Source organism: Melospiza georgiana, chromosome 10 (genome assembly GCF_028018845.1).
Source record: "Melospiza georgiana isolate bMelGeo1 chromosome 10, bMelGeo1.pri, whole genome shotgun sequence".
Classification (NCBI taxonomy): domain Eukaryota; kingdom Metazoa; phylum Chordata; class Aves; order Passeriformes; family Passerellidae; genus Melospiza; species Melospiza georgiana.
Genome location: NC_080439.1, coordinates 2,735,404 through 2,754,576, shown reverse-complemented (window position 1 = coordinate 2,754,576; position 19,173 = coordinate 2,735,404).

The following is a 19,173-nucleotide window of genomic DNA, read 5'->3' as shown; positions in this document are numbered from 1 at the left end:
AGTACAAACTTGTGTCCTGTGTTCAGCAACAGGGAGGAAAAAACATCATTGTCCTCAGTTAATTGCTTCTTTGTGACAGGCATACTTCAAAGGCACTTCAGTCTCAAGTGCATCTTAGCAGAGAAAAACCCATATTACCGATTTCAACCCCCACTATTTCCAGCCACGGAGCTGAATGAATTCCATATAATAATACAAGCTCCACATGTGGACGTGAAATGTGAAATTAGTTCGGGGTTTGGTTGGGGTTGGGTCTTTTGGTTTGTTTTGTTTTTTAAAGCAGTGTTTTAATGAGGTGTTTAGTTTAGCACATTTGGCTCCTCCAAATTACCTCAAGGGGATTCATATGTTAACGAACTCCACAGCTGTTGTTTGTGAAACCAGCCTAGCACAAGCAGAGCATGTTGTGCAAAGATTTAAATGCTCTGTTGGAGAGGTCACTGCACTCCTTTGTCTGCTGTCAGTTATTAATAATGAGCCTACTACTTATTTAAACATTGAGGTAATTTTTTTCAGCATCGAATACGTTCCAGGTGGGTTCGGTTTGGGATTCAACGCCTGGGTCGGCAGAGGGAAGCTGCAATCAAAGGATGACCTGATTTTATGCAATTGATGAAACATTTCGGGTGGGGATGACTGGGGATGAAATTTCAGGCTTTGGAGGTGGCCTGAAGAGGCTGCATTGAGCAGAGAGAACGTTTGCAATGATAATAGTTTTATAAACATGCCCTGATATGCTTCAAAAGCTTTAATTCTGGATTTCTTAAATTAGGCTGGCTTTGCTCCTGGCAAGCAATAAACTGTTTTCATTTTAGATGTCACTTTACATTTAAGGAAATTAATAACTGGGAAAGAAAAAAATCCTGTTTGCTAAGTAAGGGCAGACAATCGGTTTATTTCAAGTATCCAGTTAAAATCCATAGCTCTCCTCGTTGAACAAACCCTGGGTTTTAAGGGCCAGAGTGACAGAATTTATATCCTAGAAGAGTAATCCCAGTTCTTACCATCTCATCGGAAGCAGGATATTCTCTGCTCTTCCTGGAGCCCACCTGACCACAACCCAGAGTTGGAAGATCCAGTGGGCAGAAGGTTGTTCAGAAAACTTGGGTTAAGGGCTGCTGCCTCCCAACCCACTCCCACTCAGCACATTCCATGGCATTCTGGCTCATAGATCATTTCATCATTTCAATATTTGGGTTTGATTTCCTCCATGTGCTTTTCTACTGAAAATAATGAATGATTTAATAATGAATCATTAACATCAGAGCAGCCTCTGCTGGCTGGTGGAGACAGAGCTCTGATGCACAGCCCCACAGGGGATTTCATTTGGACGGACCAGGCTTTATTCCCTCCCTCAAAGGTATCAGCATTTAAGTGCAAGGAATGATATTTTGCCTGGAATTTAGGCAGAATATAAAATAGATGTCCAACGGGAGCATTGCCAAATTCGTGCACTCCATATTGGATGAGATCAGGGCTTCTGTCAAACAAATGCAAATGTGGTGTGACTTTCTTGCACACAAAGCAAGAATTTCATCTGAGCCTCCATGACACCTCTCTGAAAACATAATTAAGCTCAGACAGCAGAATAAAACCTTTGCCTTCCTCAAGACAGGGAGGTTACTAATTATTGTAAAGTGGGTTTTTTTGGTAAATCAAGTTTTTGGAAATATTTGGCATTGCTAGAAGAGCCCTTCCAAAAAGAGAATAATCCGTATCGAGTGAAAATAGAATAATGCTTTCCCAAAATTCTTGTGTTGCTGTTTTGCAGAGGGAGATCTGAGGCACATTGTCCCTGAGAGCTCATTCTCCCAAGTTATTAAGCTTGGGAGCAATGTGGCTATCAATGCAAGCTCCCACTGGGTCAGAGTTAATTTTTAAGATTATGGGACCCTTTCCATCTGATGCCACCTGAGAGGGACAGTTGGGATGCCATTTAATGTCACCTACAGTGGCTGCTCAGCAAATGGTCCTCTGTCCTCGAGGCAGGGGGGTGAATTCAGCCCTTCATTTAACACAGGCCATTGAAAACCAGCCATGCACAGGCTTCTCACTTAAGCAGATGAGCTGGATGCAAAGGGATAAACAGGATTGCTGATTATTGTGTTCACCCTCTCCCGTTTGCAAGCCCCATTTCCAAATGTCCATGGAATGGGGGGAGACGGAAAGAGGGGAGAGTTTTGCATGATTTTCATTGCTAACTCTGAATAATGGAAGCGCAGCAAATGCAGCATGTGGGCCATTCTTCGGACCCTGTGAACATTCAGTTCAAAAATATTTGTAACACAGTGAATAAGAGGCTGTTCCCTTGCTCAGCATGGAATTAGAATGACTGCCAGTTGGGAATGAAGTCACCTTCCATTTCAGGATCTTTCAGCGAAAAAGGACGAGTTTTCCTGTGGATCTGGATTTGTCATGTGTGTTCCTGAGGAAATGTTAAGAAACTGAATATTTCAGGAGGGTGGAAGGCTCGGAAATACATTTACACCAAACAGTTCAGGAAGGTGAAAGGTTTAGAAATACTTTTACACCCTTTTTTCCTTCATTCAGCGCACCCCAGCCCAAATCTCCAGAGCACAGCCCTTGTCCCCACCGTGACTTCGCTGTCTCCCAGGACATGTCAGGATTTCCAAAGGGGGCTAGGACTGGGAGCAGGTCAGCAGAAACCACAGCACCCCAATTCTTCACCTTGCTCATTTATGAATTCCCCACAACATGCATTGAAAGAGATCAGAAGTTCAGGAGGGGATGGATGGATGGATGGATGGATGGATGGATGGATGGATGGATGGATGGATGGATGGATGGCAGGTACTTGAGGTTCACCGACATTCCTAAAAATAGAACCCCCTGACCAATATTTAAATAACAAAATTAGATATTCTTTCATGAGTAATTCCAATTTTCTAGATATTTCTCAGATATTTCTAATAACAAAAAAACCAAAAATCTAATGACATCTGAAGATGTAGCAGGTCCTGTGGAAGGTGACTTTGTCTAGAAAGGAAGACCAATAGTGGTAAAGGTGCAGACTCACCTCACTTGTGGCCACTTTGCAGAGCAGCATCACACACAGACATCTCCCCATTGATATAAACCCCATTTATATAACCCTTGTTAGCCCCCCTTAAATGCTCCTGACGCATCCCCACTGATGCAGTGCCATTTCTGATAAAAGCCCAACTCTTTTCCTGTATCAAAATGCACTCATTGTGCAGCAATTCAAAGGCACGGCTCTTCCTCTTTTATGAGCTCTGAAAATATCTCATTAAGAGTTTCACAAATTACCACCATCACTTCTGCTGACACACTCGTTCATCCTCAGATCCAAAGAAATGCAGTTGACAACTTTAATGGAACAAAGCAGGGCTTTCCCAGGCTGTGATTCAGCACTCAAACACCTCGGTGTCATCTTGAGCTTGGAGGTTTGATGGAGCCAAGGTGTGAGGTGCCACTTGAGACAAGTGAGGGAAGTGTGGGGATGTTTTTCCTCCCCTCTCTCGGATCTACGGCTTCAGCACTCTTCACCATCTGGTGGAACACTTCAGAGAAGAAAACAGTTCTGCAATATCTAATTTTGCCATGTTTTTGGAACATCATTATAATGATCTTTGTGTCATTTAAGTGTGATTACTCGTCCTCCAAGGCTTTTCCTGTTTACGCTTAAATAGTACTGGAGCATGGCCAGATACGCTTGCAATGAAATGCTACAAAATACTACATTTTTATCATAAAGCCTTAAAAGCAGCATTTACAATGAGGGGACCCAGCTTGTACTTTGCATTCCGGTAGGTTTTTTGTTTTCATCTCATTGTAGTAGTAGATAAATAAAATTAATTAAGCAAGCGTAATTGCTGGTTAAATTTTACAAAATCCCGAAGAAATGGAAGGCCTAATTCAAAGTGGCGGTAATGGTGTAAATAATTAAGTCAAATTGTTTTCATTTTCATGCTGCATATTGTTTGCTTCAGCATGTAATGGTACAAGGCAAAGTGTACGCAGTGCTCGAACTAGACAAATAATAGATAAATTTATTCATAAATACTTTGTGGATTGTAATTAGAAGTTCACTGCTGCAGTGTCTATAGCACCAGTCTATTTTTTCCTTCAGTTTCTGTAAATATTTGTCTGGGTAAATTTGTGCTTTGAAGAATGTAGACACAAGGAGAATACATCACCAAAAGTGTTGCAAAATCATCTTTGCTGCTTGGTTTGAGCAGCATGCGAGTTCTGTGTCCTTAGCATGGCCCAGGTGGTCCCGTGCCTGCAGCAGGCTGAGGGAAGCTGGGAGCTGGGTGTGAGATGAGTTTCCCTTCTCTCGCTGCTTGGTGCCCCAAATAGAGATTTCCTAACCAGGGAAATTACCTGGAAGATCCTGCCAAAAAACCCAGTGGATGTCAGGGCTGCAGTAGAGATTGCATGGACACGGGGCTGGGCACATGCAGGGTGATGGTGCACGGTAAACACACTGTGAGAGGAGGATGGGATTGTTTATTTCCAGGGCTGGGGAACTTCTCCTCAATGAACCCATTCCAGGGAGAGCTGTGATAAAATCCAGGCTGGGTGGAAGATCAGGAGATCCTTTGGGGGTCACACTCACTGTGAATTGGCTTTGAACTCTGGGCAGTGACCCTGAAAGGAGCATTTGGGGACAGCACCCCATTAGCAGCTCCCATTTGTGTACCCAGCCCTCAGCTCGCTCTCAGCATAGCACAAATTTATTAAAACAGCAGTTTGGAAAATTCAGGGACACAGAAGGCGAAACCTACGGGATAAATCTGCCATCCAGCGCACTCTCAATGCGTTCCCATTGAGTGAAATCAGGGATTGCCTTAGGATTACCTGCACTCCTCGAGGTTTGAGGGACCTTATTCTGCCCCAGTGCATCCACCTGAGTTCTGTGAGTGCTGTTAAACCACGGAATGAGTGGCAGAAGAGACTGTGGCCCTGCTCGGAGCTGGCACGTGCCAACACCTCGAATGCCTGAGCACAGAGCGCAGCACAGGCACTGCAAACAAACCCCTGCAAAGCTCTGCACAGGGGTCAAAAAGACCCCTCAGGTCTGCTGGTTCTTTCCATGTTCTTCCAGCTGGAGGGAGAGCTGAAAAATGCCGTGGAGCTTTTGTTCACCTCTCGCCGCAGTGGAGCAGAGCTTCTGCATAGCACTACTGGCCTCTGCTGCCAGCCTGGGAGAGGAGGAGAGAGAGGAGAGGAAAGCGGCTTCCCACACCTCTGCCGCTCCGGAGGGCCTCCTGATCCCTGAGTATGAGCTGCAGGAAAACCAATCTTTCATCTTTACCTTATTTTCATGCTTACAAATAAAGGTCAAAGCTCCCGCGCTGTAGCCGCCGCCGAACGAGCTTTGAACAACTGCCCTGAAATGTGATTGTAATTAGTTTCCTTTCAATCTTGATGTGAACAGTGATCTTAAAATGCCAGGACTGTAGCAGTGCATATGATTAACAAGCACACAGAAAGGCAGTCTAAGGAAAAATATGGATAGAAATGAACAAAATGCAAATGTTGCACTGCTTTAAATTTTATTATCCTCCCAGCTCTTCATAAAATACTGTAGACATCGTTTGATTATATTTTTAGTCTAGGGAATTAATTTTTAACTAGAGAACTCGTTTCTGTCTTATGATTACTCTTCTCTGCAATGGCCTGTAGGTCTGAACTAAAAAAAAAAAAAAATATCCCAGTTTTTATTGTGCTAATGATGCCCAGAACTCAAATGAATCTCACTTAGATGTGCGCCATGCCATGCAATATGTGCCAGGGCTGCAGGCAACCTGTGCATCTTCTCGTAGCAGTGATTTCTGCAGGAGCCAGGTGTAAAGCCTGGCCAGGGGTAAGGCTGAGTCCTCATGGTGTCATCTCCTGGGAGACTCCTTGGAGGTGGAGAATCATTATTCTGTGCAACCAGTGGAGGGGAAGGGAGAACAGAGCCAGTGGTATTTCCTGGTCACTCCTCTGATCTCACTTCACTGTCTCCAGGGTACCTCACAGCAGAGCCCAGGGGAGGGTGAGAGGAGCTCTGAGCGCTGTGCTCTGCTCACATCCGCTCACAGCCCCTGGGCCAGCTCCTGTCTGCACCCAGGGACAGGTGGCAGCTGCTCCCAGGGAGGCAGGAATTCCCTCACCCAGCCAAAAAGGACTTCAGGGCTGCTCCTCTGCTTGGAGCAGGAGGACTGGGAAGGAGAGAGAAACTGAAAAAATTAGATGGGTAATATTTTGCTTGAGAAACTACCAAGCTGTATTTTCTACCTGGGAAAAAAAGGTGGTTTTTTTCCAGCTGCCAAGTAAATTCACTTTGTCAAAACACAGGTCTTTAAAAAAAAATCAGAATAATAGAGCTAGAAGGTCATGGTGGAGGCACAGAGGAGATAAAGCAGAAGACTCTTCAGAGGAGGAATGTGTTTTAACACTCTGCAGGTAACTGGGGCTCTCCTGCCCTTCAGGCTGACTTGTCCTGCAGCATCCTGACCCAGACATGCAGCAGTGTCTCAACCCTGACATTGTTCTGAGGGCCAAAACTGCACTCTAACACCTACCCAAACCTTATTTATTCTCTTCTCCAAACAATTGCAAGTCAGATATCCCTGCTTTAGAACAGCATGATACCCTGATATGGATGAGAGAGCCATTACTCAGAGTTTGTGGTACCCAACACCTCGAGAGCACAGCTCTGCTCAGTTACCTCATCCCACTGCCTTGGGCTCTCACTCTCCACGCTGAAATCCACTTCAAATGGAGTGCTGAAAATCCAATTGTTTGCTGTCAAAAAGTTTCCATTTTGTGATGAAAGATGTGACCTTTCTTTTTGGAGTGATTAGTAAACATGAGGTAAAATGCAGGAGCACGCCAGTGTTAACTTGATACTGCCACAGGCTCTGTGCATCAAATATTTCTGCTTTATTCTGAATGTCCTGTTAATGAGAAAAATATTCAAATCAAAGAAATGTGTTTCCTTCAATTCTCTTCACAGTGCAATTTGAAGCTTCAGAATAGCATGCTCAATTATGTCTGTCTTATTCCTAAATTAGCGAGGGGAAAGCATCAGAAAATTATTAAATAAACATCTTAAAACTGTTGAGCAACATCCAGTATTAATTGCTTAATCACTCTTTTATTATTTTTCATCAGGTAAAAAGTGAATAGCATGCTTGCTCAAAGGATTTCTTCTACAAAACACTTGGAACACCAAATTCCAAAGCCAGGCAGACTCCAAAGGCACAATGCCTTGGGAGATGGGCAGAAACCTTTGCTTAAAAACTGCTGGAGAGGCTGCTGTGACCAGGAGCAAGGAGCAGCATTTTCTCACACGTTCTGGCACTTCATGGAATGCCTGGGAAAGGCTCAGCTCCAGACTGAGCAGCGGGGATGTGCCAGTGCTGCAGAGCCAGCAGCAGGCTGGGGGTTCCTCGATGCTCAGCAGCTCCCCAGGGCGGGCCTGGGCCCTCTGGGCATTGGGTTTGTTTCACTCAGAGCTGGTGCTTCCCCTCTGGATAGGGATTTATTCATGCCAGCTCCCCTGGGCTGCTGGGCGAGCCTCCCGCGCTGCCATCCCAGGCAATGTCCCCAAGCCAGGGCTTCCCCTGCCGGGGCTCTGCCGTGTCCCTGCGGGGCCCCCAGCCCACACCCAGCCCATGGACAGCAGGGACAGAGCCCAGCACATCCCTCTGGCTGTCCTGAGCAGCCCAGACCCTGCCAGGGGGCTCAGAGACCCCGGCACAGAGCCCAAAATGCCCCCGTGGGTTTGGTTGTGATGCATGGAGCAAGCTGGATCTTCATCTACCACAACAGTTGAAGTAGAACATTAGTGAAGTTATCATAGGGTGGAAAAGTAGATTTTAGGGGTTTTTTGTGTGGGGGTTCAGGAGGCAAGATGGAGGGAACTGGGTGTGTCCAGTCTTTCTCCTTCTTCTTCTTCTTGGCCTCCATCTTCTGCTGTGATGGTGGCACTTTGGGATTGGTTTAGAGTAGAAGCTCACTGTCTAACACAGGTGATGGGTATTGGGAAGTAACTGTAATTATTGTACATGAAGTTTTTAGTATAAAGACATAACACCGCCCTGGGGCAGGCAGAGTGCCTCAGACTGTCTTGCTGAGCTGACCTCAGCAGGGCAGGAGAAAATTTTTTACAGATAAGAACAAATAAACAACCTTGAGATCAAGAAATGAAGAGCCCTGACTCCTTCTTCGACCGCCTGGCTGGGAAAAGAGACTTTAGAGCTTTTCTTGGGGTCACTCTGACCAGCTGGAGATCCCAACACAGCAGGAGCTGAGATTGCTGGGGCATCCTCCCGGCCATCCCCACATCTCCAGAGACTGCCCTGAGGATGCCAGGAGGCTCCTGAGGCTTCCTAAGAGTGAACAGCATCAGCACAAACCCAGCGACAGCAGGGGCTCACCCAGGGGTGTCTGGGGGCATGCAAAGCAGCCCTGCTTCCCAAATCTCCCAAGAGCCACGAGGAATTAATTTCTCAAATATAATACATGCTTCTAGTGTCAGCTAAGATGGCACATACCAAAGGAAACAGATGGTCAGTGTTGTTCCTCTCTCCTTCTTCTTTGCATTGTTGAATTTCCCATATTGACTCTGCGTAGGTTGCATTATCCATAGGCTGGATTTAGGGAAAGGTTCTTCTTCCCCCAGAGGGTGCTGGGCACTGTCCAGGCTCCCCAGAGAATAAGTGTCACCATGATATTTTCTGAAAAATCCCTTTGCCAGGATTTTTCCCCTGAGAAGCTGAGAGGCCTCAGAAGAAAAGAAATGCAATGATTATCTGCTGCTGTGGAATGCAACAGGTGCACCTGGGATTGGTCTCATGTGGTTGTTTTTAATCAATGGCCAGTCACAGTCCAGCTGTGTCAGACTCTCTGGTCAGTCACAAAATTTTATCATTCCATTCCTTTCTATTCCTTTCAAGCCTTCTGATGAAATCCTTTCTTCTATTCTTTTGGTATCATTTTAATATATATATATTTTTAATATAATATATATAATAAAATAAAAAATCAGCCTTCTGAAACATGGAGTCAAGATTCTCATCTCTTCCCTTGTCCTGAGACCCCTGTGAACACCACCACAAATAGTCCCAGCCCCGAGGCTGCCAGAGCTCCAGGAGGGTTTGGGCCACACTCTCAGGGATGCCCAGGGTGGGATTTTTGGGGTGTCTGTGCAGGGCCAGGAGCTGCACTGGATGATCCTTGTGAGTCCCTTCCAACTCAGAATATTCCATGATTCTCTAACAGCTTTTTCCCCTCAGCATCCTTTGGGCAGAGTGCTGAGACCACCACACAGGAGGCTGGGGACATTTCAGCTGTGAAATGAGCCTGTTATTCCCCAGGTGCACCTTCCATCATCAGCATTACTGCTGGCATTTACTGCCACCCCCATAAAATGCATCTGCACAAAGGTTCTGAACTGCTGGTGGGAGACTGAACCATGAATGCCTGAATGAGAAGAATCTTGAAAATTCCCTCTGGATGGCTGGGAGGACAAAGGACCATGGATTCTGTGAACTGCTGACACAATACTAACTTTTTTTCTGGCATCTATAGGTTTCTTTTCAGAATACCTCAAACTATTGCTTGTCTTGTTCCTCATAAGGAGGAGAAACTTCAAGTCCACGTGTAAATTTGTTCACACTTCAGCAGCCAGATTTTCCTGGACTACCTTCACCAGCACCCCTGAAACCCTCTTTAACTCCTGGAATGAGCATCTCTCATCCTAATTTCTGCCAGGACAAATTGAGCCCAAGCACACAGTTCTGCAGCTGCCCAAGTCCTGGCCTATGGGTTGGAAATGGCCATCCAGGTCAGGACTGATATTTATAAAAATCCATCTATGGCAAGTTCTGCACCTCAGCTGTCTGGCTTATATTTGATTTTTTGTCTCCATGAACATGCACTTATTTCCCAAACCTTTTTTTTAGAAGTATTGCTATAAAAAAGTTCCTTCAAGAGTAATAACAAAGTCCCATATTTTCAAGTCCATCAAAAAGACTTTGTCACACTGCAAAATAGAGGTGTCTTTGGAGATAAACCTCTTGCTCCCTAAAACAGTCCCTCTCTAAACATAAATACAGAGTCCAAACACCTTCTCATGTAGTTCACAATTCACCTCATATAAAAACTGTTTACAGCAATTCCATCAGCTGTCAGTTGACAGCACTTCTGTACCAAGTATGTGATTAATCCCTCATGTGAAAGTCACGAGTTATGTCAAAATAAATGACAACCAACCCGTCTCACTACTCACAGCAGGGAGGAAATGCTGAGAAAGAGGAGCTGGGCACAGCAAAACCATCAGCAGGACAAACACCAGGTACAGAACAAGAAACTTTCAGATTTCCACTGGATGCTGCTCCTCGGTGAGTTCACATCCATCTGTCAGCCTCATTTGGGACCACGCTCCCTGATTCGAGCTGATGGCAAGGATCTGAGTCAAATAAGTGAATATTTTTGCTAAATGCTGTCTGTCACATCCTGTTAGTCCCGCCGGGCTCCCCGCCATACGATTGGTGTAACGTCGCATGATGCAGCAGGGCTGATTTCATGTGACACGACAGAGCAACAGTGCTGCAGCTTTTGGAACAAACACCTGCTTTTAGCAGCTATTTCATCTGCTGGAAGTGGTTTCCTAAAACACACAGCCTAGGTCTTGCTACACTGCACTTTGCTCTTTGTATATCTCTAATACCTTCCATAATACTTTAGTCATTTTCTTTTACTCCATAAGCCCTGTTTCCCTTATAGGCTTGGGTTTTCATTGTTTTTCTTTTAAATAGAAGTTAGAAATAAACTTACAAAAATTGGGAGAAAAGGAACTCTAAAGCATGATGGAAACACATGGGAAAAGTTCTTATTATGGAAGGAGAACACTGACTCTATTAACAGCAAAGAACATATTTACCCACAGGTGAAAATAATAGCAGGAACAAAGTTTTGAAGACTTGTTCTTCCTTCAGAAACTTCAGCAGAATGTTAGAAGTGAAATCTGGGTAAAAATCTTCTCTCCTTGGAGAAATACGGACACAGAAAAGGCAAACATTTAACTGTTGATTTTGTACTTGCAGATGTAGGTTTTGTGAATGGGAACATTTGCAATTTAAAAAAAAAGCCAAGGTTTGGGTGACCCTTTCTAGAATTCTGCTTCATTATCCTTGACCTGACTGACAGAAATATTAGCAGTGGGGAATAAAACTGCTGGTTTAGTTATTTAAAAACTGAAGTAATTTATTCATCTTGAATAGACTCTCTCCTTCCAAAAATCCTTCCATCTGCATGTGAATGCATGAGAGCTAATTAAATTGGCAGCCATGGCTCTGTACTTCTCATTTGGAGGACCTTCATCTCAAGCTAGAAGAGCTTCATCCTCCAGGACCTCGTTAGAGAAGAGGGAAAGGGAATCAAACACAAGTGCAAAGTTCAAAACAGACATGGATTTCAGGAAAAAAAACCCCAAAATAATTAAATTTGGATCACCACAATCTTCTTAAAGGGAATAAAACTTGTCCCATGAAGCTCCAGAGATGGTTTCTGCATGCTGGACTTGGCAGAGAGATTTGGAGTGTTCTCTGTGTACCTGGCACTTGTGATGGAAAAGCCACAACTGTCACCGGGTCCCTGTCAGGATTCCACCTGTCCTTCCTGCCCCTTGCCCAGGACAAGATGCCGCCTTGCTGGATGGCAGGCAAGCCTGGGATTACATTTCAGAGAGGCATCACAAATCCTGCCCTTTGATAGGACAAATGGGAGTGGCCCCAAATTGCACCAGAGGAGAGGGGTTGGATGTTGGGAAAAAATTTCTTCAGAAAAAGGGTTGCCCAGCCCCAGCACTGGTGGAATAACCATCCCTGGAAGGATTTTAAAGATGTGTAGAAGTGGCGTTTGGGGACAGGGTACAGCGGTGGCCTTGGCAGTGCTGGGTGGACTGGTTGGACTTCTTGGTGGGTCTTTGCTAATGCAAAATTCTATAATTCCATGAAACGCAGGCTGGGCTTCTGCTCAGCAATGAGGAGAGAGCCTTGAGCCCTGCCAGGAGTGAGGAAAAGGCCGATTATTGCAGCAAAGGTGTCCTCCCACAGAGGCTGTGCTGCTGTGTCACCCTGTGGTGGCCCTGGGGACCCCGGGGTCCCTCCCTGAGCGTGGGCAGGCAGAAGGAGCTCAGTGCTCCTCACTGAAACAGGAGCCACACTGGGATGCATTTTCTCCAAATGCAAAGCACCTTCTGACCTTCAGTAAAAATTAAACACTCGGAGGGATTGGGCAAAGCAGATTTTAATTTATAATAAATCAAGGCCGCCGTTGCCTCAGTCTGTACCAAGGCCCCGAAGAGCTCCCGCGCTGCGCGAGCCCTGCGAGCTGGCAATGTGTTTTAATGTATTTATTTGATGATGCATTCATTCTTTCATTCATTCATCTATTCAGTCATTCATTCAGACACTTGTTCATTCATCCCTGTCCTTTTGCAGGAAGAGAACATAAGCCAGCAGTGGCATACTTCTGCACTGTCCTGATTTACAGCCACGGCTCTGAGTTGGTATCAATAAATCTCTTTGGCCCTCCTCAATCCAGCATTATCCCTCATTAGTGACTGGGATTTGAAAAAAGGGATTAAAAATAATATCAGATTATAAATAGATGGGTAGATATGTGTATTGGTTGCAGTGCTTTGATTAAAGTGCTGGGTTGCTGATGGTTTTTTCTCTTTTATTTAAGATCTCTCATATTCACAGTTCTCTGAACTTTGCAATTATTTTCACAAACAGTCCCTGATGTTTCATTAACTGGCCCAATAATTTTTCTATCAGTGATGGATAATAGGGTCCCCAGTGACCTCCCAGAGGTTGCTGATGTTGAGGGGAGCTCTGCTGAGCCTGGCTCTCACCTCTACCTTCTTCGCCCGTGGGAGATTTTTGGTGTTTTCTGGCTCAGGGAAATATTTATTTAAAATTATTTAAAAATAACCTTTGTGGGGCCATCCCAGCTCTGGCTGTGAGACTGTGTGGGTTGTGTCTAGAATTGCTTCCCCATCACTGCTCTTCTCAGCCCAAACATGCACATTTTATCTGCTTCTGATTATATTTTAAACATGGGAATATTTTCTCTGAGGAGGACTGAACTGGAGGGGAACTACTCTTCGAGTTGGGATTACTCACCCTCTAATAGCTGCTGGAACAATTTTTCTCCCATATCTCTGAAATACCCTTAATTAATCTTGCCGACAACTTGCAACATAATTGTGTCCCTAAACTGTTAACCTTGAAAAATATTTGACAGTGCATTACCATCTCAGAAACTTGTTATCACAGGGAATAGAGTAAATCCATAAATATCCTGGTTTCTCTCAAAAGTCCCAGAATAATTCTTTGTTGACAGTCTTTTTTTTTTTTCCTTGTGCCCTTACTTTTATTTTTGACCTGGTAGCGGGAGATGCAGAAGAGAAGGAGGGCACGTTAGAAAAAACAAACCAACAGCAGTCTGGAAGAAAAGGTGGTTATATATTATGCATAACATAGTGGTTTTTATACAAAGGAGCTGTCCCTTGCATTTCTCCCTCATTTGCATCTCTTCAGGGCAGCAGAGGACAGAGACACTGGATGGCACCAGCTGCCATCTGCAATCGGGTCACAACTGGTCCCTGCTAAACCAAACAGACAAAAACACAACCCTGCAGTCCAGGCAGTGCAGAGCCCGAGCTGGCCCATCCACACAGCTGCTGCTCCCCAAATGCACAGCTCCTGCTGAAGCCTTCAGGTCTGGCTTTCATGTTTTCCAGATTCTGCACGTCTTAGTGTGTGATTCTGAACTCCATGTAAAGTGTCAGAGTTCCCTTGTCCAGCCCAGAACCAAGGACACCAAGGCTGCAGCTTCAGCCCAAGCAGTGCAAACAGCAGGGAATGGAGGGGAGGAACTGGGAGGGTGGGACTGCACAGCCTGAGCTGGAATTGGACAATGACCCCAATGTGGAAATGGACCAAAACTTGTAAAAGTGTGAGAACTTGTGACTTGGGGTCCATCTTGGGTAGAGCCTCAGCCCAAGGTCTATCTTTTTAATAAATCCCTGCTTTATTCCTTTAACCCTATCCAGCCTTTAATCCTGTCCAGCCTTTAACTCTATTCCAGGCAGCCTCTCCAGGCATCCCTGCTGGGAGGGAATGACAAAATCCTGACACCGTGCCCAAGTGCCACATTCCCTGGGGCTGGGACACCTGCCCTGCCCTGCCACCAGTGACCTTAGGAGAGCCATGGCACTCCTGGACACCTGGGTAACTTTAATTAAACCCATTAACATTTCTTCTGTTGGTTACAGGCTAGGGAGCTCCGTTCTGTTTAACAGCTGATGATAACAGTGATGGGCCTCTCCCAGGCCTGTCTGCTGTTCTCACTACGCTGCCATTTGAAATCACCAGGCAAAAAAAAATAATCAGGAGCTTAAAAAAGCTAAAGCAGACAGGCTGTTTCAGATTATTTCAGTATGTGTGCTCGCTGCACCAGCCAAATGTTCCTGTTAAAGCCATAGTCAGATTTTCCCCCTGAAAATCAGGTTATAAACAAAAGGATTAGACAGAGACCAACCCAGGCAGAGAATTTAGATCTGGGTTCAAATATGAGCTGGAAATGATGGAAATGCTTTGGTGTGAGACCTTCTCTATTTTAATAATAGTTCGTTCCAAATATATGTATCCTTTATGTATTTTTATATCAGGGATTAACTGTGTATCTTGGGAGAAAGCAGAAAAGGAGATCATTATTTTACAATTCAGTTTGGAGGAATCAGAAGATTGGGATTGGTAGGGAGAGCCAGCACAGCTGCATTTCTTATAATTTTCCCATTAGAATATACTAATTTCCACACTGCTGCTCCCTCATTTTTGGTGTGTTGGTAGGTATTATTGTCATTTTTGGATCTAGCAGCCCAGAAACTTGAAAAGAGGGAGTCTGTTCTTCACTAAAGGAACACTTTCTCACTTAATTCAAACACTCGTTCAGTTTGTATTTGCTAATCTTCACATAAAATTTAAAAACAAAATGCCGCTAAATGGCATTATAACACGTTTGTGATGCTGCAATGTGTATTCCCAAAAAAGAAGCTCGATATACATAATATATTTATAAAACTGTACCTAAAAGGGTTCCAAGAGAGATTTTGGGCAAGGCCTGGAGGGACAGGTCAAGGGGCAATGGTTTCCTGTTGACAGAGGGCAGGAATAGGTGGGATATTGGGAAGGAATTCCTCCCTGTGAGGATGGGGAGGAATTCCCAGAGAAGCTGTGGCTGCCCCTGGATCCCTGGAAGTGCCCAAGGCCACTTGCATTCCCTGGGACAGTGGAAGGTGTCCCTTTTGAAGCGCTGGATTTCCTCTTCAAGGGGAAGATTTAGTTTGGCTCACTCCTTTTCCCACGTAAGAACGCTTAAAAAGAGGTTTTCACTTCTCACTAAACAAAAAAAATGAAAAAGAAACACCCCTAAAAAAGCTTTCCAGATATTTTTACTCATTTAAATCAGCTTGTTCCAACGAGAGCAATTCCATCAGCAGCACCACACCAATCCTACCGATTTATTTACCCCAGGAATATCTTTATCCCATGGATCTGTCACTCAGCAATTCCAGCTCCTTTGGGGGGGAGTTTATTTTTTTGCACAAAGTTCTGTTTGTCCTACACGTGCCACAGCTGCCTATTGAAGCACCAGCAAAAGCAAAAGCTTTGGGGAATTCCCAACAATGGAGTTGAAATCTCTTTCCTGGTTAGCATTCAGCCACACTGTAATATTCAGCAGACATTTTCCCTTCTCCCAGTTTTCAATAAGCTGCATTTATCAGCATGGAGTAGCAATCAACATGTATTTGCTCATGTATTTATAAAAGTCAGCTGTGTGCTTCCACATTATTTCAATTCTGCCTTTAAAACCCCTTTGCTTTGTTTGCCATCAGCAGGAAAATTCTGGGTGGATTTGGTGTGTGTATGGTTGGTGTGCAATAAATCCATGGGTATTAGCACAGGTATTTCATTAATAGCTAAAGTGAATTATTTATGTAGCTCCTTGTTCCATCCTCAGATTTATTTAATATTGGCATTATAGTATTAGATAAGTTATCTTTAAAAGAAAAAAAAAAAGGATTTTTATTTGTATCTCTGCGCTTAAAATGACAATTTCCTACTGGGAGATAAATTCTAATACCACTGGATTCTTGAGAAAATCATACATTCTGCAAAGCTCTGAAGGTGATCTGAGATAATTAAGCTGTGAATGGACAGCCTTTCTAAAACTCTAAGGAAGGACCTTTCTGGATCAAAATGGGCAGAACAGCCATGATTTTCCCCGAGTGACCAAATCACTGATGTGATTGCTTTGTCCCTCCAGCAATATTTTTCCAAAGTAAAAAATGCAAAAAATGCCCTATCCTTGAGGAAAGCCTTGAGGAATTTAATTCTGAGAAGTCACAATTTGATTTTTTTAGTGCTGCTTTTCTCAACTAGTTGATTGCAGCTCCGAAGGGTCGTGAAAGGCAATTAGAAGGCACGAGGCATTTAAAATCTTATTATCTCCCAAAATAAAATAAAAGGTCCAAGTCCTACTCCCCCATTCCACTTATGCCACAATCCCCCAAAGTCCCACCAGCAACCTTCCCAAACACACCCAGCTGCACCACAGATGGGGAATTATCGGAGGGGAATTGATTTTACTGGAAAAGGAAAATTAAAATTAAAAACAAATTACACAGGAAATAAAGGTCCACTTGACTGGAAAGAGTGAAAAATATTGGAGTAGTCATTCAACAAATGTGTAAATTATGCATTCATTTATCTCTGCTCTTTATCTCATGGGCATGTCTCATCAAATAGTTAATGTGCTTTCAGTATTTTAACTATTATTAAACATTTATACCAAGACACAAATACTTTTTTATTTTATTAATATCCAGTTCAGAAGAGCACTTTGGCACTTGCCTGGACCCCACTGTCTCCAACTTAATGGGCATTAACTGTCCCAGCTGAGTTTCTGGAATAAAACCCATTGATCTGTGTCAGTCAGGATCTTGAAAACTGAAGACCTGAGGTCTCAAATCCCAATCTGCTCATATGCATTAAAATAAGCTGGAAGTCTTCACTGGCCTTGGGCTCAGGCTCTGACAGCCCCACCTCCAGCTAAAATTCATTTGAGTAAACCTCAAAAGCAAACTGAATACTTCCCTGGCAAGACAAAACATTGAGATGATGATTATGAAAATGTTGTTATTATTTTCATTTATCATTATTACTGGTGTTATTGTTGCTGTTGATATTATTGTTACATAATCCTTTCTCGCTGTTCAGTGGAATATCCATCCTGCAGCAGCAGTTGGGGATTTCTATTTCCCAAATCAAACCCCAAATGCAGTGAAATGGAGCTGGTGAGAGCTCAGGAAAATGATTCAGAGTTGAGTGGATTCATTCAGGATGCTGTCCCTGTTTGCTGGCACATATGGAACACGTGGAGATCAGCTGAGCCATAATTATAAGGCAATATCAAGAACAGTCTAAAATTTCCTGGGGCGAACACCCCAAGGAGAGGAAGGGTCCTTTTGGGGGCTACAAGTAGGAGAAATGGGATTAGAGGGGAAATGGGACTGAATATTAAGAATATTTTCCCAGCAGCACAATCAGCTAAACTGAAACAATCCCCAGGGAAGGAAGAGAAACGGGGCTGTTTGGTGTCTCTGATGTTGGAAACACAGAGTGGAGAACAATTTTACATCTGCCCAGAGGTGTGGGGGCATCCTAAACCAACCTCACTGAATCCCTGGCCCTTCCAACTGCCTGGGTTATTTGCAAGGAGTCTGGATCAGAACCCTCATTCCTGCACTGTGATACCTCCATTTGTACATGGCAGATCACAGCAGGTGTGCAGAATTAATGAGACACCATCATTAAATTTAAATTAATTTCTCTTTTTCAGATATAGAAAATTGCCACACATCAAGTGGGGTTAAAAAAACAAGAGTATATTTGTTAATGTTCCTCAAGAAATGCTTCTCCACAGAGGCCAGAGCCATAATTAAAACTACTTAATCCAATCCCTGGAGATCTTTCCATACATGTTTCATGTCCCAGAGCAATTAGAAATATAAAGTTATTTAAAGTAAATCTGTCAGGAGGAAAACTGGACTGGTTTTGCTGCTCAGATCCCAGCGGGACAGGCCGAGCCTGACTCCAACGGCGCCAGCTCCGCAGCACGGAGGAGAACAGGCCTGAGGAGGAGAGCTCTGTGACACAGAGGTGGGCGAGCTGCAGGAGGAATCTCCCACTCTGCTGAGCTGTCCAGAACCCAAGGAACAGCAGAATTAAGCCTGGCCTTTATTAAATCCCCTTTATTAATAGGATCGGCCTGTACCTTCGATTCCCGAAATCCAAATTCAGCCCTGTTGCTTTGTGCTCAGCCACAAACCCTGAGCCAGAGCCTTGCACTCCTTCCCCTGCCACTGCTGACAGCTGAGATGATATTTCTTAGTGGCTCTAACGATGCAGCCCTCTCCAATTCCCTCGTTTGGGGCTGACTTCATTAGTGGCTTCCCAGCGCAGCGTTTTTCCGAGTCAATAATTACATTTCCATTTTAACAGCAGGATTGCGAGCCTTGACATTGGGCTGTGTGGAAACGAGGCTTCAAAAATCCTGGGATATCTCACCACCCCAACCTGCATGTCCAGGGGGAGAAGCAAAATGCGGCTCTTCCTCATGAACCAGGCACCAGCCTCTGTAGGAGGCCAGGGAGATTAAATTTCTCTTGGTCATGACCCACAAGATTGTTCTTGTTATTACATTCTTCTCTTCTCTCTCACATTGTGCCTCTCCAGACAGGGCAAAGGACAGGAGCAGCACAGAGGTGCAGGGAAGAGCAGGTGTGATTTGGCATGGCCACACTTCTCCTGGGTTAAAGGAGAGCAGAGCAGTCCCAAATTCAGGTGACATGAAGAAAAACCAGAGGGAGCAGAGACAAAAAACGGAGGAGTTACAAACAATATGAGTTTTGCCTCTCACCAGAGGCACAGCCAACAGCAGCCTTGGAGTTCTCCTGCTCAAAACTTCCATAATCTTCAAGTGAGGCCAAGGATGAAACATCTGTCCTAGCAAATTACATTACTTCTGTTGTTATTAAATCTTAGGAAGTTTGAGGTGTCT